The sequence below is a fragment of the Chiloscyllium punctatum genome, chromosome 1 (genome assembly GCF_047496795.1).
Source record: "Chiloscyllium punctatum isolate Juve2018m chromosome 1, sChiPun1.3, whole genome shotgun sequence".
NCBI lineage: Eukaryota > Metazoa > Chordata > Chondrichthyes > Orectolobiformes > Hemiscylliidae > Chiloscyllium > Chiloscyllium punctatum.
In genome coordinates, this window is record NC_092739.1 from 103,391,168 (window position 1) to 103,413,116 (window position 21,949).

Below are 21,949 nucleotides of genomic sequence, written 5' to 3' on the forward strand. Positions count from 1 at the left end.
GATATGGCAGGTACTATTGAAGATGCCTTGGAGAGTTTCCGCAATGCATCATGTAGACACAGTTGCTACTGAACATCAGTGGAATGAATGTATACAGATGTAATGCCTATCAAGTGAGCTGCTTTGTCCTGGATGCTTCCAAATATTAAGTGCTGTTGAAACAAAACATTTGTTCTGGAGTGTTGTTAATTATAAATAAAGAGCAGCTCTGTTTAAACTAAAGAGAGTCATGAAAATAAGAGGTAACTGCACTTGACATTGAGAACTGTCAAAGTGACATTGGTCATCTTAATTAATTATGTTACTCTCACATTCTAACCTACCATCCCGTGAACCTCCTACACTATCATTCTCTGACATTGTTAGAAAACCTGTTGACAAGGTTCATGTTGTTGTTGTCTGGCACAATTACCTTCACTTCACAGATGCTGAACTCTATCTCTCAATATTTCCAGCTCCCACCCCTAGACCATTGCATATGAAGCCATGATTTCCAGAACTGTGACTGACCTCATCTCTTCTGGAGATCTTCCCTCTATAGCTTCCTGTGTAAATGATCCCTTCCCAAAATCCACAAACAGGACTGCCTTTGTAGATCTGTTGTTTCAACCAGTTCATGCCCAACTGAATTAATTTCTTCCTTTCTTGACTCTTTCCCTTATCCAGTTTCCTTTTCCTGCATTTGTGGTGTTTCTGATGCCTTGTATCTTTTCCCGGCCCTAACCACCTCGTCTTCTCTCTGGACATCCGATCCATCCAGCCACTGCTCCAACTCCATCAGGATAGTCTGAGATCTTTCCACTTCATTGTTGAAAGGAAACACAAGCAACAATCGTTTCGAGCATCCTCCTCTGACTGGCTCAACTTGTTCTCACTCATTGATCAATTCCTCTTTGAACTTGTGTCACTTTCTCCAAATAAAAGGTGTTGCTTTGGATGGATTCTAGTTATGTCTGTCTTCTTCTGGAGTGGATGGAACATTCCTTGTTCTAGTTGTACTCAGGCCCACTTCAATGCATCAGTGGGGCTTTTGGTTCCTGTTCTGACCCAGAACTTGGAAAAGTAATTAATTTTGTTTCCAATCCCAAAGTTCACTTATATTCACACAATCCACCTCTAATATTTTCCTCCCCCACCTGGCCTTCTCTGTCTCCATTTCAGGGAATTAGTTGTTTATTAATATTTATTGTAGCCCATCACCTCGAACATCACCTTGACTGCACATGCCTACACCCTGCCTCCTGTAAGGACTCCATTTTGTCTCTCAGTTTCTCTGTATCTGTGACATCTTTTCTGATGATGCTACCTTCCACAATGGTACTACTGACATGCCTTCCTTTTTCTCAAATGGGGGTCACTGTTCGTTAACTAAACCCTGCCCACCCCCCACCCCACTATCCCTCCCCCACACATCCACTTTGGTAGACAGTGTTCTAACTTGCCTGACTCATTGCTGCACATTTGTGCCCCACCCCCTCCAATCCCAGAACAATGAGAAGATTCCCATTATCCTAAATTTCCACTTTACCACCATCCTTATTCAAAGGACTATCCACAACCAAACATGTTTTCCCCAACCTTTGCTGCTACAATTCCAAAAGGACCATTCGCTCCGTTACACATTGGTCTACTCTTCTATTGCCTCCAAATTATTGTCCCTTTTCCACCACACCTTTCTATCCCATCATGCAGGGTGTAAGACCTGTCCTTTACCACTTCCCTCTTCAGTATCCAAGGCTGCAATTCTCTCTCCAGGTGAAACATCTCTCTTCTTGCAGTTCTTTTCATTTGAAATACTGTCGTCACCGCTCACAGTGCAGGCTCCTCTGCACAGTAAGAAGTCACACCACCCCAGGTTATAGTCCGACAGGTTTATTTGAAATCATGAGCTTTCAGAATGCTACTCCTCCTGATGAAGGAGTGGCACTCGGAAAGCTTGTGATTTCAAATAAACCTGTTGGACTATAACCTGGTGTGGTGTGGTTCTGACCTTGTCCACCCCTGTCCAACACAGGTACCTCCACATCCTCTGCATTGTGGACAGCAAATGCAAATCTGCAGTCGCTTGACAAGCTTAATCTCAATCCTCTGGTTGCTTGTTATTTCTACACGTTATTTTGCTCTCACGTTTACATTAGCGTTTGAAGTCTGCTGTCATTCTTCAGTGAAGCCCAATGCAATATTAGGTAATTTGAGCCTTCTGGGCTCAGCATTAAGTTCAACAATTTCAGACTGTATCCTTATTTTGCATTTTTTTTGCCAACTCTTTCCTTTATTCTGGACCAATGCTTTGTGTTTTCTTTGCTACTACCATTATCACTCCCTTTGTATCTTTGTTCCATGACATCTTCATCATATAATCTCTCCCTCCCTCTAACCTATCCCTGACCTTGCCTATATTCTACCTAATCTACCTCCGCCCTCCTCATTTTCAACAGCACAAAAACCATCACTTTTCTACCTCTCTTCAGTTCTGAGGAAGAGTCTGATTGAATTCAAAGTATTGAATTATTTTACTTTTCACAAAAGCTTCCAGATGTGCGGAGGTTTTCCAAGTCTTTCTGTTTTGATTTCAGATTTCCAGCATGCGCAGTATTTTGATTTTAGTTCAGCCCCTTAAACAGTTATTTTAAGGACACTGATGGAGATGTTTTTTCCATGTTTAAATGCTCATGCAAATGCTGGACAAAAGCATATTCATACACAACAAAAAAAAAGTGCTGGAGAAAGTCAGCCGATCTCACAGCATCTGTGGAGAGAAAGGCAGCGTTAATGCTTCAAATCCATTCATCCTTCATCAGAAGGTAAAGAGATAAAACTAAGTCCTTTGCTGAGTACAGATCATTCAGCACCAGTGAGTGGAATGTCAGAAAGTATGGTAAATACCCATTGAGAGGTGGGCGTAGAAGCAACTGCTTGGGGATTGTAAAACAAGGGGGCATAGTCTGAGAATTAGGGCCAGAACATTCAGAAGAGATATTACGAAGTATTTCTACATACAAAGGGAGGTGGATGCTTGGAACTGTCTTTCACAAATGGCAGTGGATGCTAGATCAGTAGTTAATTTTAAATTTTAGGTAAATAAGGTTTTGTTAAGCAAAAATATTAAGGGATAAGCAAATATATTAAGGCACAGGGAGATATATGAAGGAAGGCCACAGATCAATCATGATCTTGTTGAATGGCAGAACAGGCTCAGAGGGCTGAATGGCCTATTTCGGTTCCTATGTTCCGTTGAAGGCATGGAGTCAGAGGGAAAGGGAGGAAGTTTTCAGAGGGGTGTGGGCATCTCTAAGTTTTTACAAATTACATCCCTTAGTACCTGAAAGGTAGAGAAAAGAACTCATATTAAAACGTTGAATGAGCCGAAGAATGAAGTGAATCTGGGGCAGGACAGATAGGTGAGGTGGTGCTGATGGAGAGAGATGTCGAGATTGTACAAGTGGCAGCACATGGCACTCAGTGTGGGTTTCAGGATGCAAATGGAACAGACGCCTGAGGAACATTGTACATCACAGAGATCCCTATGATCCTGGGTGGATTCAAAATAAGGAGGATGAAACTTTAGTTGGAACCCACGTAGGCTATGTCTGAGCCACAGACAGTCACTAAAGATGAGATGTGGCTATATAAGGGAGTTTTGGCAAATACCTTGTCAAACACCAGAAGAGAAAACAAATGTAATGATGATGTATAAGAGAGACTTGAACAGAAATCTTATCAGAAAGATGAGCAGAACTTCTTCAAAGCAGTCATTGCATTGTTTCAGATCGCCAACGTTCACAATGATTTGTTTCTATATTCATATGTACACAGATTGCGATTGTATAGAACAGGAATTATTGAATTAGTTAGCCATCTTTCAGATTTACATTTCTTATTAATTCTGTGGTGGAAGCAGGTAGAACTTATGGTGTTGATGTTAAGACATATTACCAGGGACAAGATGTTCTGCATTTCATGTATAAAATACTATCCACAGAGTCTGAATAGTCTCAAGTTCTTAGCAAATGCAACCCATAAAACAATTTACATTTACTTAACTGCTTTAACACAATAAAATATCATAATGTGCTTGCAGAGTTTTAAAACACAAATCTGCCTACAGTTTGAAGATTTGATTGAATTATCACACAAAGCAATTATAACGATGTCTGGTGTCTGTGATATTGTAATCAATGTGCTCTTCCAGGACCTTGAATCAGACTGAAGGATGTTTTCTGTTGCACCTGGGTCTGCTCCTTCTGATGTAGGAAGAATTATTGCTGACATTACATAGCAATAATGGAAAAATATTTCCGTCCTCGCTATCACTCAACTTACTTAGCAAAAAAAATGGGATAAAATACTTTTTTTAGAATTCTTGCGAATTGCTGAACTGCTGACTAAGGCTTTCAGGAATCTGAAGTCAAAAGAACAGAAGTGTTGGAAATACCCAGCAGGTTTGGCAATATCTGCGGAAAGAGAAACAAAGTAATGTCAGGTTAATTACCTTTTACTAAACTGAAAAATGTTAAGAGATGTAACAGGTTGCAAGCAATTAGAAAGGCAGGGAAAGTGGGAGCTGTGGGAGTGGAAGAGGCAGCAGCTGGGGCAAAAACAATGGGGCAAGTTTGTGACAGGGTGAAGGCAGAAAATAACAAATGAGTGATGGTGCAAAGATTATGATGCAAAATGGTTGAACTCTGTTGAGTTTGGAAAAACGCTGTAAAGTGACTAATTAAAAGATGGGTTAGATTCAATTACTTACAATATGGATACAGGCCCTTCGGCCCAACAAGTCCACACTGACCCATTCCCCTCCACCTAACAGTAGGGGCAATTTAGCGTAGCCAATTCACCTAACCTGCACATTTTTGGACTGTGGGAGAAAATCCATGCAGACACAGGGAGAACATACAAACTCCACACAGACATTTGCCTGAGGTGGGAATTGAACCCAAGTCTCTGATGGTGTGAGGTAGCAGTGCTAACCACTGTGCCACCGTGCCACCCACATAGTTGCTGCTTCCTTGAGCTTTGCTGTTATACTGTAAAGGCCAAGGACACAGGTCAATGTCAAAATAAAGCAGTCAGTTAAAATAAAACACAACCAGAAGCTAAGGGACATTTATATGATTTAAAATGAAGATTTCTACAAAGTGCCTTTTTGCCTTTGGTCTTCTAATGGAAGTGGAGTCACATAGTGAACAGGAATAGTAAATTGAAAGAAGTATAAGTAAATCACTATTTTACCAGGAAGGAATGTTTGGGCTTTGGGCAGTAGGACAGAGAAGGTAAATGGACAAATGTTGTATTTCATGTGCTGATGCAGAAAGGTGCAGTGAAAGGGTTGGGGACTTTGAGTGTGCTTGACTTGGGTGTTGCAGGAGGCACAGACCCAAGTGAAACAGTGAAACTTATAGGCTGCATCATTTATTATCACATCATCACTGTAAATGTTAGCTCATGACCTTGACTACCTGTTCAGAAACATATCTGTAAATGAACAGAATATTCTGCTAGCGTCCTGAGAAACACTCATCTTTCAAGAATAATAGAGAGAGGATTCTGGGTAATCCAAGGTGGAGGATGGGTAAAATTTCTGGCTGTAACAGCTTCTCCTTTTTTTTGAGGTATTTTAGGTGCTGGAGGTCATTTTCTCGAATTCCAGGAGCAGCAATTACTGTTTTATAAGCTGCTGCATTGTTTTGGAACTTTGGGGAAAAAAGTCAAAACAACAGCAGTTTTAAAAGGGAGAAGAACAGACAAAGGAAGCACATGGTGAGTTCAGTGCATGAGAGAGAGAGAAAAAGAAACTGACACTGCCTTTGTTGTTTGAATTCATGCATCGCTGGACATCGGAGTGCATCTGGGAAAATTAGCATATAGTGAAATTCACAACTAATCTTGGAGGAACTGTTAGGCAAAGTTCACAGCACAGAATCAGATAAGTGAATTGTTGTTTTTAAGTGTGGCCAACAGAAAGTCTGCAATAGTGGGTAGAGTGAGTTCTTTCTTGATTATATGTTTTTGTAGATATGACTCTTGATTAAATTTAAAATATAAGCCATAACTATTAATTCAACCTGGGGCAGTGTTTGTAGAGGAATAAGACAATGTTATTTTCTGAGTCAGTAGATTGTGAAGGAGCAAAATTGGCCCTTAGTAGAGTGATATCTGCTTCTTGTCAGATGTGGGAGTTTAAAAAGAGTTTAAGGGTTATTGCAGATTATATCTGCCATAAATGCTGTTGGTTATGAATCTTATCAGATCAAATGGATCAGTTGGACAGGCAGTTAGAAGTGATGAGGAATTTGCAACAGCAACAGTATGTGATGAATGGTAGTTATAGGAAGGGGGGAAAGTCTCAGATACAGTCATTTAACTCCAGGAAAAGTAAGTGAGGTAGGCAGCTAGTGCAGGAGTCTTTTGTGGATATACCCATTTCAAACAGGTATGCTGTTTTGGAAAATGTAGGGGGTGATGGATTCTCAGGGGAATGTAGCATGAACAGCTAATTTCTGGTGTTGAGACTGGCTCTAATGCAAAGAGGGGTACGTCAGGTTCCAAGAGATCAATTGTGTTAGGGGATTCTCTAGTCTGAGGTACAGACAGACATTTCTGTGGCCAGCAGCAAAAAATCAGAATGGTGTGTTGTTTCCCTGGTGCCAGGATCAAGGATGTCTCAGAGAGGATGCAGAATGTTCTCACGGGGGAGAGGGGCCAGCAAGGGGTCATTGTCCACATTGGAATCAACGACATAGGGAGGGAAAAGGTTGAGATTCTGAAGGGAGATTACAGAGAGTTAGGCAGGAATTTAAAAAGGAGGTCCTCGAGAGTAGTAATATCTGAATCACTCCTGGTGCTATGAGCTGGTGAGGGCAGGAATAGGAGGATAGAGCAGATGAATGCATGGCTGAGGAGCTGGTGTATGGGAGAAGGATTCACATTTTTGGATCATTGGAATCTCTTTTGGGGTAGAAGTGACCTGTACATGAAGGATGGATTGCACCTAAATTGGAAGGGGGCTAATATACTGGCAGGGAAATTTGCTAGAACTGCTCGGGAGGATTTAAACTAGTAAGGTGGGGATGGGTGGGACCCAGGGAGATACTGAGGAAAGAGATCGATCTGAGACGGGTACAGCTGAGAACAGAAGTGAGTCAAACAGTCAGGGCAGGCAGGGACAAGGGAGGACTAATCAATTAAACTGCATTTATTTCAATGCATGAGGCCTAACAGGAAAGGTAGATGAACTCAGGGCATGGTTAGGAACATGGGACTGGGATATCATAGCAATTACAGAAACATGGCTCAGGGATGGACAGGACTGGCAGTTTAATGTTCCAGGATACAAATGCTACAGGAGGATAGAAAGGGAGGCAAGAGAGGAGGGGGAGTGGCATTTTTGATAAGGGATAGCATTACAGCTGTGCTGAGGGAGGATATTCTTGGAAATACATCCAGGGAAGTTATTTGGATGGAACTAAGAAATAAAAAGGGATGACCACCTGATTGGGATTGTATTATAGACCCCCTAATAGTCAGAGGGAAATTGAGAAATGAACTTGTAAGGAGATCTCAGCTATCTGTAAGAATAATAGGGTGGTTGTGATAGGAGATTTTAACTTTCCAAACATCGACTGGGACTACCATAGTGTTAAGGGTTTAGATGGAGAGGAATTTGTTAAGTGTGTACAAGACAATTTTCTGATTCAGTATGTGGATGTACCTACCAAAGAAGGTGCAAAACTTGACCTAATCTTGAATAATTCTGGATTAGTGGTGCTGGAAGAGCACAGCAGTTCAGGCAGCATCCAAGTAGCTTCAAAATCGACGTTTCGGGCAAAAGCCCTTCATCAGGAATAAGGCAGGGCAGGTGACTGAGGTATCGGTGGAGGAGCACTTTGGGAACAGCGACCATAATTCTAACAGTTTTAAAATAGTGATGGAAAAGGATAGACCAGATCTAAAAGTTGAAGTTCTAAATTGGAGAAAGGCCAATTTTGATGGTATTAGGCAAGAACTTTCGAAAGCTGACTAGGGGCAGATTTTCGCAGGTATAGGGACGGCTGGATAATGGGAAGCCTTCAGAAATGAGACAACGAGAATCCAGAGAAAGTATATTCCTAATAGGATGAAAGGAAAGGCTGGTAGGTATAGGGAATGCTGGATGACTAAAAAAATTGAGGGTTTGGTTAAGAAAAAGAAGGAAGCATATGTAAGGTATACACAGGATAGATCAAGTGAATCCTTAGAAGAGTATAAAGGCAGTAGGAGTACACTTAAGAGGGAAATCAGGAGGGCAAAAAGGGGACATGAGATAGCTTTGGCAAATAGAATCAAGGAGAATCCAAAGGGTTTTACAAATACATTAAGGACAAAAGGGTAACTAGGGAGAGAATAGGGCCCCTTAAAGATCAGCAAGACAGCCTTTATGTGGAGCCGCAGAAAATGGGGGAGATACTAAATGAGTATTTTGCATCAGTATTTATTGTGGAAAAAGGATATGGAAGATATAGACTGTAGGGAAATAGATGGTGACACATTGCAAAATGTCCAAATTACAGAGGAGGAAGTGCTGGACGTCTTGAAATGCATAAAGATGGATAAATCCCCAGGACCTGATCGGGCGTACCCTAGGGCTCTGTGGGAAGCTGGGGAAGTGATTGCTGGGCCTCTTGCTAAGATATTTGTATCATCGATAGTCACAGGTGAGATGCCGGAAGACTGGAGGTTGGCTAATGTGGTGCCACTGTTTAAGAAGGGTGGTAAGGACAAGCCATGGAACTAAAGACCAGTGTACCTGACGTTGATGGTTGGCAAGTTGTTGGAGGGAATTCTGAGGGACAGGATGTACATGTATGTGGAAAGACAAGGACTGATTAGGGACAGCCAACATGGCTTTGTGCATGGGAAATCATGTCTCACAAACTTGATTGAGTTTTTTGAAGAAGTAACAAAGAGGATTGATGAGGACAGAGTGGTAGATGTGATCTATATGGACTTCAATAAGACGTTCAACAAGGTTCCCCATGGGAGACCGATTAGCAAGGTTAGATCTCATGGAATACAGGGAGAGCTAGCCATTTGGATACAGAATTGGCTCAAAAGGGTGGTGGTGGAGAGTTGTTTTTCAGACTGGAGGCCTGTGACCAGTGGAGTGCCACAAGGATTGGTGCTGGGTCCTCTACCTTTTGTCATTTACATAAATGATTTGGATGCGAGCATAAGAGGTACAGTTAGTAAGTTTGCAGATGACACCAAAATTGGAGGTGTAGTGGACAGATAAGAGGGTTACCTCAGATTACAACAGGATCTTGACCAGATGCGCCAATGGGCTGAGAAGTGGCAGATTAAGTCTAATTCAGATAAATGCGAGATGCTGCATTTTGGGAAAGCAAATCAGGGCAGGACTTATGCACTTAATGGTAAGTCCTGGGGAGTGTTGCTGAACAAAGAGGCCTTGGAGTGCAGGTTCATAGCTCCTTGAAAGTGGAGTCGCAGGTAAATAGGATAGTGAAGAAGGCATTTGATATGCTTTCTTTTATTGGTCAGAGTGTTGGGTGGTCATGTTGCGGTTGTACAGGACATTGGTTAGGCCACTGTTGGAATATTGCATGCAATTCTAGTCTCCTTCCTATCAGAACAATGTTGTGAAACTTAAAAGGGTTCAGAAAAGATTTACAAGGATGTTGCCAGGGTTGGAGGAGTTGAGCTTTAGGGAGAGGCTGAACAGGCTGGGGCTGTTTTCCCAGGAGCAACGGAGGCTGAGGGGTGATCTTTTAGAAGTTTATAAAATTATGAGGGGCATGAATAGGATAAATAGACAAAGTCTTTTTCCTGGGGTAAGGAGTGCAGAACTAGAGGGCATAGGTTTAGGATGAGAGGGGAAAGATATAAAAGAGACCTAAGGGGCACCTTTTTCACACAGAGGGTGGTAAGTGTATGGAATGAGCTGCCAGAAGAAGTGGTGGAGGCTGGTACAATTGCAACATTTAAGAGGCATTTGGAGGGGTATATGAACAGAAAGGGTTTGGAGGGATATGGGCCATGTGCTGGTAGGTGGAACTAGATTAGTTTGGGATATCTGGTCGGCATGGATAGGTTGGACCGAATGGTCTGTTTTCATGGTGTACATCTCTATGATTGTATGACTCTATAACAGCAAATAACAAGGCATATTGGTCATTTAGGTCATTATTGTTGAAAGATGTTGCTATTCATAACTTGCTGACTGGGAGAAATTTTCCCCAGTCTGATTTCAGATTTATCATGGAAAACATTAAGAGATATAACAGATTGTGAGCATGTACAGAGGCAGAGAAAAAGAGAACGGGGGTGGGAGAGGCATCGGCGGAGAATTAGCAAAGAAGTAAGTTTTTCATTTTTCATTGAAACTGAACAGTTCTCCTGTCAAACATTGTCATTGTAACAACAAATTATTTTGTTGCAATATGGGATGCCTAACAGCAAAGCAGTTTACAATTTTGAAGACAAGCTATCTTTAATGTCAGCAGAAAATTAAAAGGGAATCCAATCTTTTAAATGGTGCAGTGTGACTGGGGTTGTCATTGTATAAGATAGAAGGTGCTGGAAATGCTTTGTAATTCCTTTATCATGTCACCTCACACATATTCATATCCAGGAAGCTCCTCCGCTACTAAAGAACAGGGAGCTGATTTGAGAACAAAGTCACGGCTTAAATCTATCATTGGAACATATGTGCTATTGAAACTAGGTCTGGTTTAGTTAGCCTGGTCTTAAACTCATCAGCATTGATTGTCTGACGCCAGGATTCAGGTCCAAGAGGGCAACTCTTATTGTCTTTAATAAACTTCATGCACCTAATGCCCTATTCTCTATTCTATCTCCCTCTAATCATTGACTTTCCAAAACCATATCTTTCCAACACCAGACTTGTTGTTTCAGTGCGTTCAAAATACTTTGACTTGAATCTTGCAGCGGAGTGAATGGAATTGGAACCTGAAGGTTACAATCTCTTGAGTTTTATGTTCTGCACGAAGATATGGTTCTCTGCCAGCTTCCATCCATAGACAACCAATTCAAGGCATAGATTTAAATCCATTATGTTTGCATACAAAATAATGGTGACCAGAGTTTAAGAAGTATCCTTCAGCTATGATATATTTGAGGATGTCCTGAGGAACTATCTAAACATGAGCTCTCTCTCAATCATGTCTTATTCATGATTCTGACAGGCTAAAAAAAGTAATATGCATATTAATAATCATCATTACACAATGATTATAAGCCATCAAAGGAGTGAATTATGTTTAATTAAATATATTCAGTTATCTACGGCCATTATAGTTGGTTTGTCCTCAAAATCTTAAAAACATAAATTGCCTTGCTGTCAGGTATTCCCAACTGCAACCAAATAATTTGTTGTTATAATGACAGCGTTTAACAGGGAAGTTGTCAATGTTAATGAAAAGTGCAAAATCCATGATAAATCTGAATCAGATGGGGGTTATTAACAAAAAGTATTTAGGAATATTGAACATGTTATATAGCAGGAAACATGTCTGTTAGAGAACAAATTCAAGTCTGACACTACCTGTCGAATTGCATTCAATTTGGGAGTGGAAAAGAGAGACTGATACTGGAATGGGTACATTGCAAATTCTCCAGGACACACCAGGCCTTAAAGGTTCAAATTTGTGGACAGATTGAATAATTTAGCTTGCATTTCCTCTGCTGAGGCATAATGTGCAAATCTTTAGATAAAGGGGGACAAAACATATCCAAAGCCAATTTTGTGTTTGGTTGCATCAAGTTGTGCCTTGATACTCATGACACAGCATAAAGGTCACTAAATTTTAACATTGACTTGACTCCTGCATTGTGAAGCATCTATCAGGTACATTGTTGCAGATTTTGCCATCATTTGGTTTGTATAAAAATCTGTGTAGAGAAAGACCATTGACAATGAGTCCCTTAGCCAATGGTCCTCATGTAATGTCCTCGAGCCTGTATTGGAAAAAGTGATGTTGGATCCTACTTGGCTGGTTTCAGAATGATTCTTGACTGGGACTTTTCAAACAGTAACCGAGACATCACTTGGTTAGGGTAGGACGAGCCACCCTGTCGCCCTCTTACATACTCTAAATCACAGCACCGCCTGCACATGCTGCATTGGGAAAGAGACTGATATTCATCTGGAACGAGCCTTTGGACTGCAGGTCTGGAAAGAAATAAAGTGTGTTTTGACAAGAATCATCCAGAGCAGTTACCTAATTCAGGGCTTAGTGCCCTATGGGTTGCTCCAAAGTATACACTGTGAGATAAACATTAACCTGGATTCTTTTTAATTTGCCCAAACCTTCCTGGTTTTCTATTTTGAATGACTAGCTTTTGCAAATTCCCACATTCTAAGGTCTAGGTTTATGAGCTAAGGGGTGAACTAAACTTTAGTGCAGCTGCTACAAGACCACTACCTCAAGTCCTCCTCCATTGTGTAGTGTAGTGGGACTTAGAAGGGTTCTCTCATTCAAATTATTTTCTGGGTGCTTGAAATGAGAGTTAGCTGCAATTTGGGCCTCATGTAGTTTCTGGATTACTACTCTGTAAGCAGAACACGACTTCATCATTTGTGACATGGAATGTGATTGAGGCTTAATTTCATTTTTTGAATTGAATGAAAATTGAATTACGTGAGGGAACAAAAGCTGGATGATTGCTGAGTTTGAAACCAGTGGAAGAATCTACGGTAGTCCTCCACAGAATCCTTTTGCAAAGAAAGCAGCAAAACAGATTATCTTGGAAATATTGAAAGTAACCAGAACCAGTGACTGCAGTAGCCTCAATCAAGAGATGGCAAATGACAATTTTACTTCTGAAGTAGCTGGAATTGAGTGCACTTAAAAAATAGATTCCCTAGGATTAGCAACTACTTATGATTTGTCCCTATGAAAATAAATAGCTTTTAAGATTCATGTGTGTTTATAAAAAAATTCATGGGGTGATTTAAACGTAAACCTGAGTGTTAATATACACAATTATAAGTCACATTGTTGATTTAATAGTACATATTATGTACATAAAATAAATCTTGTTTTCTCTAAAAAAAGAGGAATCTTGTTGCATGGCTCTATTGGTTAAAATGTGTTCAGATTTCTTTTTAAATGTCAATACTCCCATCTGGTTCGTAACAAACTTTTATGAATAAAACAAAGTTTTGGAAAACCTAAAATTTCTATATGAGAAAAGAAGATTGAGGAATGTTACGAAGGAGTGAGTAGTTGGCATCTGGGATGCACTGCCTGAGATGGTAATGAAAGCAGGTCCAATCAAGAGGAAATTGAATTATAATTTGAGAAAGGTGAATGAGAAGTTGGGGGAGTGGCATCAAGTGAGCTTTTCTTTCAGAGAAAGTGAGGACTGCAGATGCTGCAGATCAGAGTCGAAAAGTGGAAAAGCACAGTAGTTTCCTGATGAAAGGCTGATTCTCCTGCGCCTCAGATGCTACCTGATCTGCTGTGCTTTTCCATCTCCACACTTTTCAACTGTGCTCCTTCAGAGAGTCAACACAAACATAAGTGGCGAAACAACATCCTTTGTGCTGCAATAATTTAATGAACTTTTGATATCATGAAAGTGTTTAAAACATTAGTAAACCTCAATGAGTAGTATTATTTCCTACAGGATGAGAAATAAGGAACTAGGGAGCATCATCTTAAAATAAAGCTAAGGTATTTGTGATCTAAATCAGGAACTATATTTAAAGCACCATGAGTGTCCGGACATCTCTTCTCAAATATACACTGGGTCAATTGAAACCTTCAAGATTAAGATTGATAGAATTTTATTGGTAAGGGTAACAAAGGACATGAGGCATAAATGGACAAATGGATTTGAGATACAGATCAACCATGATCAAAACATATATCAAAACAGACTTGAAGTCTAAATAGCCTCATGTTCCTGTGAGGGTGTTGAAACCTTGCATTAGGATTATTAATGTAATGTGATTTATCCAGAGACTGAATTGAATCTCATGGTATCTGTAGCAATAGTAATTCCCAAGACAAGTCAAGTGGAACCCCAGTCAATAGTGCTGCAGAGATCATCAGAGTGGAGAGGGAATTTGTGTTGAAATAATGGGAAGGTTGTCAGTGCTCACAGTCAGAAGTCAATCAGAAAGCTAATTCCAAACACCTGACACTATCCACGACAAAGCATCATGCTTGAATGCAGTCCATTCACTAACTTCAATATTTATTCCCTTCACCAAGGATACACAGTGACAGCAATCTATACCATTTACAAGATGCGCTGCAATGTGCACCAAGCCTCCTTCATCAGCATTTTCCAAACTCACAAACCTCCACCGAGACAGACAAAGACAGCAGATGCATCAAAATACCAGCACTTGCAAGTTCGCTTCCAAGCTATGCAACATCCTGATTCTAAAATATGTTGAATTGAATTGAATTTATTGTCACGTATACCAAGGCACAGTGAAAAGTTTTGTCTTGCGAGCAATCCAGGCAGATCACAGAGTTAAGTACCTTAGGTAAGTAAGTAATAGGTAAGCAGCGGCAAAAACAAAAACAAAGGTACAGACGAATGTTAAGAGTTTGTGAGTCCATTCAGTATTCTAACAACAGTAGGGTAGAAACTGTTTTGAAACTGGCTGGTGCGTGTGTTCAGGCTTCTGTACCTTCTCCCCAATGGTAGAGATTGTCGAAAAATATTGCCAGGGTGGGATGGATCTTTGAAAATGCTGACTGCCTTTCCTTGACAGCGGTCTGGTAGATGGATTCTCTACATGGGAGGTTGGCCTTTGTGATTGTTCGGGCTGAGTTCACCACTCTCTGTAACCATCTCTAATCTTGAATGGTACAGTTGCCATACCAGGTAATGATACATCCAGACAGAATGCTCTCGATGGCGCACCTATTAAAGTTGGCAAGGGTATTCACCGTCATGCCAAATTTCCTCAGCTGCCTGAGGAAGAAGAGATGTTATTGGGCTTTTGTAACCAGTGCGTCCACATGAAGAGTTCAAGAAAGCTTGTTGTGTATGACCATTCCCAGGAGCTTGACACTCTCCACTCGTTATATCATTGTTCCTTCTTTTTTTTATATTCACTCATGGGACATGGGCGTTGCTGGCTGGCCAGCATTTATGTCCACTCTTAGTTGCCTTCTTGAACCACTGCAGTCCACTGTCACTGGATAAGAGCCCTAGAACTCCCTTCCTAACAGAACAGTAGATGTCCCTACACCCAAGGACTAGCCGATGACTCCCACATCCTATGAATGCATTTTACAAAGTTGACACACATGCGTAAATGTGGAAATCAAAACGTTATTTGAAATACTCTGTTCCTCCATATCCTTTAGTAGACCAGTATCTGTTCAAGAGACTCAGCATGTATAAAGTGAAGAATATGAAAGTGGGCTACTTACCTGTTAGACTGTCCACAGATAAATAAAACAGGTGACTGATGGGTTGTTCGAAAGGTTGTCAATTTTGTGAACTTTGCCCACAAAGATGCCAGTCAGAATGTACAGGCACATAAATTTATGGCTCTGGCTAGATTTCCAAGGTGTAGGATGCCAGTCCACCCAAAATCAGGTTAATCACAAGCATTTATGAGCTGCAACAATGACTGCTACAGTCTACAATGTATGTAGCTGACGTGCTACCACAAACAGATATTTCTGCTGATGTGTGTAAGATTTCCAAGAAGCTGTCTTCTATCATAGAGCAATCTAAGCTCTCTATATTTTTGTAAGAAAGGACACTGAAAGAGAAATATTGGTGAGGTTAAAGTAAATGGGTATTGAGAATGTGATGGAGTACGCTTGAAAGGCAGAACAAGAAGCTAGCTGCTCTATGTCAGGGTTGATGTGTACATACAAACATACAAATGTGAAACTATACTGGTCAGGCTGCACACTTGGCTAAGCTACTTCCTGCCTTTGCGTGCCTCAGGAGAAGGACATATTTCATAATCTTCACCAGAGTACCTCCTTTGAAACATGGAAATAGCTTGCAGTGTATTAAATTGAAGTGCAGTCATGTGGAAAATGAATGAATAAGCAAACGAGATGAATGGCATACAACAAAGAATACAAGTTATGAGCTGGTAGAAGAACTCCTAATTCAGCAGCTACTACCTCCTTCATTCCTGCTGACCTTGGCCCACTCCTCATAAGAAATCCTTATAAGAAATAAAAAGAAATCTTTCACTAGTCTCTAATCAGAGAGCAGACCTATGATCTGGTAAAACGATGGAGACTTTAACTTTTGATTGTTATTTTGGGCAGCACTCTCTTGCAAACTCTTATGGGCCATGCATAGTGAGGAGAACTCTAAGGTAAATTGCAACAAAATGACAATAGCCACTTTTTGTATGTATAAATATGCAACTGCTAAGAAACTTATTACAATGCCAGTTGATCCATTTAAGATTGTCAGCACGCAATACTTTAACAAGTTTGGTGAAACAGAAAACATGAGCATAAGATCTCAGAGCAAAAGTAGGCCTTTTGGCCCATTTATTCTGTTTGACAATTGAATGAGATCATGGAAGATTTGGTAATCCTTGTCTTCACTTTCCTGTCTTACTTCCATAAGTCTTAATTCTTTACTAAAATTCAGTCCATCTCAGCCTAGTGAACTTTTTCTGGACTGCCTCCAATTCCAGTACATTGTTCCTCAAGTAAGGAAAACAACACCTTTCATAGTATTATATATGTGGCCTAACTAATGTCTTGCATAGTTTTAGCAAGACCATCCTATTCTGATACTCTATTCATTTTGAAATAAAGGTCTACCAGTCCACTGCCTTTTCTAATAACAACTAAATTGTTTTTTTTGTGATCATTTTTAAGCACAAAATCCCTAGCTACCTCTGTGCTGCAGCTTTCTGTCATCTTTCACCATTTAAATAATATGCATCTCTTTTTCTGTAAAAGTACATTACCTCATATTTCCTTGCTATTCCATCTATCAAGTTTTTGTCCATTTGCTTCACCTGTCTTGGTTTTGGTACATGCAGTTCTCTCATCCAAGTCATTAACATATGATATAAATGACTGTGGCCTGTGGTACTTCACTAGATATAGGTTGATATCTTGAAAATGTTCCCCTTATCCCAACTGACTTCTATGAGTTAGCTAATTCTCTATCCATGCTAATATATTATATCCAAAAGTATGGGTACTTACCTTATTAAGTCACCTCATCTGCAATACCTTATTGAATGTCTATTGGAAATTGAAAAATATTAAATCTACCAGTCCCCTTTTCTCAATCCTGATGTATCTCCCAAAGAGTTCAAATAAATTTGTCAACACAGATTTTCCCTTCGTGAAGCCACACTGCTCTGCTTTTACAACTTTTATAATAGACTCCAGCATTTTCCCAAAGAAAGCAACCAAGCTAATTGACACCTGTTTTTTTCTCCCTCCCTTTTTGAATAAGAACATTGCATGGACACTTTTGCAATCTTCCTGGATTTTCCCAGAGTCTAAGGATTCTTACAAGATAACTATCAATGCATCCACTATCTCTAGAACTATTTCCTTTTAAATCATAGAATGCAATCCATCAGGTATACAGGAGCTAACCACTTTTTAAGCCTCATTAGTTTCCCAGCATGTTTCTCCAGTGATTTTTTAAAAATTTCTACCCCAACCCTCAGTCTCTTGATTATTTACCATTTTTGAAATGCTATTAGTGTCCTCTACTGTGAAGATAAAGTATTTATTCAACTCCTTTACACACTTACAATAATTGGCGATGGACCCTGATTTTTTCGAATGAAATAGCAACAATCAAAAATACTATAACTATGCTCTGCACCAAAATAAAATCTCTCTCTTTGGCTCTCATAATCAGGTCACAGGAAATCTGGGGTCTTTCGGGGCGCATTGCCAAGTAGGTAAGCTTTGGCCTGCAGATACACTGGCTACGATGGAGGCAGATGCTCACAATCCACTTTGTGCACCAATTAATTTTACTACCATCCTGTTCAAACATGCCATTAGATTACTTTTAAAACAAATCCCATTTGTAACTTTAACATGACTTGCCAAGTGGCACTGGATTCTGTAATTTGTGATCAATGCTCCAAGCAGAATGCTGCACTGCAAAGCAACTAGCTATTTCAAGAATTGCAGGATCCTTAAAATTCTAGCTATTCTCTAGAACCACACTCTTGTGTTGTACACTGTGGTTTGAAATGAACATAATTATTTTTTATCAACTATTTAGGTTCACTTTTGAAGGAGATTTTGAACTTGCTTTCTGTTTCACTGAATCTTTGAAAGGTCAACTGTCAGAGGCCATTGAACAAAAATCATTTTAAAAATCTGTGCCCAACATCAAAATAGCGTGTTCAAATGTTAAACAGCATTCCCCAAAACTAAACAATACTGACATTTTAAAGGAATTTGTTAAAATGATGCTGTCTTGTTTTAATCTTTGTGGTATAGATTTTTGAAACATTTAAATGCACAACAAAAAAAAAACTTGATTTTGTAGCAAGATTGGGAAATGGGGAAAAAGCAGGAGATTGGCATTTGTAATAATGCTCATTTAACAAGCCCAATGGCCTTCCTTCTGTGTTGTAACATTTCGGCAATTCTGTCATTAAAAACATGAAAGCTTACTTTGTGTGGAATATTGATTTTCAACTCTAAATTATAGTCAGCTCAAAAAAGTCTGGCTGTCAAAACAAATGTATCAACTGGTGAACTTTAACCTCTATTATTACTGCATGATTACTTTGAAAGTTTCCATCAGCCCAGGAGTAAAAGGCAGAAAAGAATTTAATCAGTGTCACTAGGTATATCCAAAATGAAACAAATAAGAGTCCAAGACTTCATCCCACACAATATGTCTTTATATTCTTTTTGTAGCTCTTTGTTGATTTTAAGTGAGTGTTATTGACAAAGCCAGTAGTTATTGCCCAATTCTAACTGCCCTTTAGAAAGTGATGATAAGCCTGGTTTTTCAATGACTGAAATCCAGGTTTTCATGCTTATGGCTCCTGTGAGCATCGAGGTGGTAGAAGGCATGTGTTGAGAAGCCGATGTCAAAGGAGTCTTGGTGATTTGATACCATGCATCTTGTATACACTGTGCATCAAGGACCATTTGTCATGTGGTTTTATGCTCACATCAACAAACTTAGGTTCAAGACAAACTCATTGAGGTAAAGGCAAGATCAAAATTTGTCTTCTGGTTTGTTCTTTTAGAAAAGGCTGAAGATAACAGGAACTGATAAGCGGTTTTACAATGAGCTGCGATGTGAATGGAATTAAGGTGAGTTATTCAGGTCTTCTAAGAACTAAGATTGCAGGAATTCAATAGCTGCTGCCTTTGCCAAATAAAGCATACATTTGGCCAAAACTTGCAGGATTGGTCACGTGCATGGATAATTCCAAATAAGGCAAAAACCTAGCACAAAGAGTTATGTAAAAAGCAGTCCAGAAAAGCCCTGATTGTTTACCATAACTTTGAAGATTAATGGTGTAAGAAGTGCCCTACATCAGGAGGCATGGTGAGCAGAGTTTCAGCCTGGCCAGTTGCCAACTGTCATGGGTAAAATCATTTGGAAATCAAGGTAGTGAAAGAAAGTAACTGAGATCTCTCTAGTAGTTAGAAACTATGTGTGATTCATTTAAGTACTTAATAAAATAATCGCATTATATACAGCTTCAAGGGTCACCACTGCATCTTCATCCTCATCTTCATTGGGGTGGCATGGTGGCTCAGTGGTTAGCACTGCTGCCTCACAGCACCAGGGACTTGGGTTCGATTCCTGGCTCTGGTAACTGTCTGTATGGAGTTTGCATGTTCTCCTGGTGTAGGGAATCTAATCTAAGCATATACTGTTATCACTCAGAGATGGGCAACAAGACTTCTTTAGGCCTCTATTTATTGCACATTAAGACTAAATATAAATACTACAATGCATGGTATTTAGAGATATACCAGGCTGTGATCTTACTATTACATTGTTAAGAGGATTCTCCACAAGTTCCTCTTTACCCATAACAACTCTGCCCACACTATACTATTTGTATCCAGTGGGAAGCGGATCTGTAACACCTTACAAAGCTGCTCCAAGGTCCGAAAATAGATGGTATAGCGATTGAAACAGAAATTACTGGTAAAACTCAGCAGGTCTGGCAACATCAGTGCAGAGAAAGCAGAGTTAATGTTTTGGGTCCAGTAAATCCTCCTTCAGAACTGATGGTAGCTAGGAAAGGTTTGTATTTATGTAGAAGATAATGGGGAGGGAGGGGGCAGGAGTGAACGATAGGTGGAGATAGAGAGCTCAAAGGGAGAGAAAAACAGTTGGACAGACAAAGGAGCAGCTAAAGATCAGCCTGGGAGAATGAATAGCTGCTGATATGGAATTTTGACTTACTCGTGGCAAAAAATTGTCTGCAATCAGTCTCCCAAATAGATGATTTATTAACCATTGGATTAACCAGCATTTTTGACTTAATGGAACCATGTGTGCTGTACAAAGCAAATTTTTTTGGATATGCATTAGTATTAGTACTTTTGGTAAGCCTGTGAAAAGATCCCACAGATGCAATATTAACATTTTATTTGGCCTCTACAAGCCTTAGTATGCAGTGCTGGTGTTCAAGCAGATTGTAGACCATCATGTCTGATCTCCAGCTCATATTTCATTAATGAGATTTATTCACAGAGCATTGTAAGGTTATATAAAAACATAAAGTATATGTGCAGGAGTAGGTTATTTGGCTGTTTGAGCCTGTCTGCTATTCAATGTGACCGTGGTTGATCATGCAACTCATTCCCTGCTCCTATCTTCTCCCTTTGACTCCTTTAGCCCTAAGAACTATATCAAACATACTTACTTCCTGATGCAGGAGCAGCACTCCGAAAGCTTGTGATTTCAATAAACCTGTTGGACTACTAACCTGGTGTCGTGTGACTTCTGACTCTGTCCACCCCAGTCCAACAGTGGCACGGCCACATCAAACATATTTGTTCTAAAAGTAACCTTGGTTAACCTAGCTATAAATCTTATTTTAACTGGAAGAGTGACTGCGGCTTAACATTTGGGGCAAATGTAAAGCTTGTGCCAGAAAGATGCTGAGGAAGTTTTAACTCTGTGTGTCTTCCTCATACCATAGAATCATAGTGTGGAAGCAGGCTATTCTGCCCATCGAGTCCACACTGATCCTCTGAAGAGCATCCTACTGAGACACACCCAGACCTACCCCTGACACCCTTTCCCATAACCCTGGATTTCTCATGCCTAATCCACCTAACTTGCACATCTTTGGACTGTGGGAGGAAATCATAACACTCAGAGGAAACCCACACAGTGCCAGAGTGAATGTGCAAACTCCTCACAGACAAATCAAACCAAGGTCCCTGGCATTGAAGCAGCAGTTCTAACCACTGAGTCATTGTGCCACCCACATTTCAGGACAAGCATCCCATCTAAACATGGCAAGTTGGCAGAGAGGCCGGTGATTCTGGATTAGTGGTGCTGGAAGAGCACAGCAGTTCAGGCAGCATCCAAGGAGCAGCGAGGTGAACCAGACTGAGATATTGGGTGGAGAATTATACCTCAGGCAATCCAAGGGGATGGTGCAGGCTTAAACTAAACTGTTGAGTGAGGTTTAGGTGGCATTTGAGGGAAGGAAGAAAATCCAGAACATGGGATGCTGCATTTCCCTTTCTGGAATTGGAGTATCTATCCTTTTCTGTGAAGATGGAGTACCCAGATATATTCAGGTTGTTGGTGGACACAGTGAATACCTGGATGTTCGATTACTGTTGTGGCTTTGCTGCAGAGTCAACCTCACAGGAAGAGCAGCCAGTAGGTGGCTGGAACTTTAGGCTGAGGCAGTGCCTGTATCTTCTAGCTATGAAAGGAAAGGATGCCCACTACTGCTTAGCCACTTGACCTCGAGCTGATTTTATGGTGATCAGAC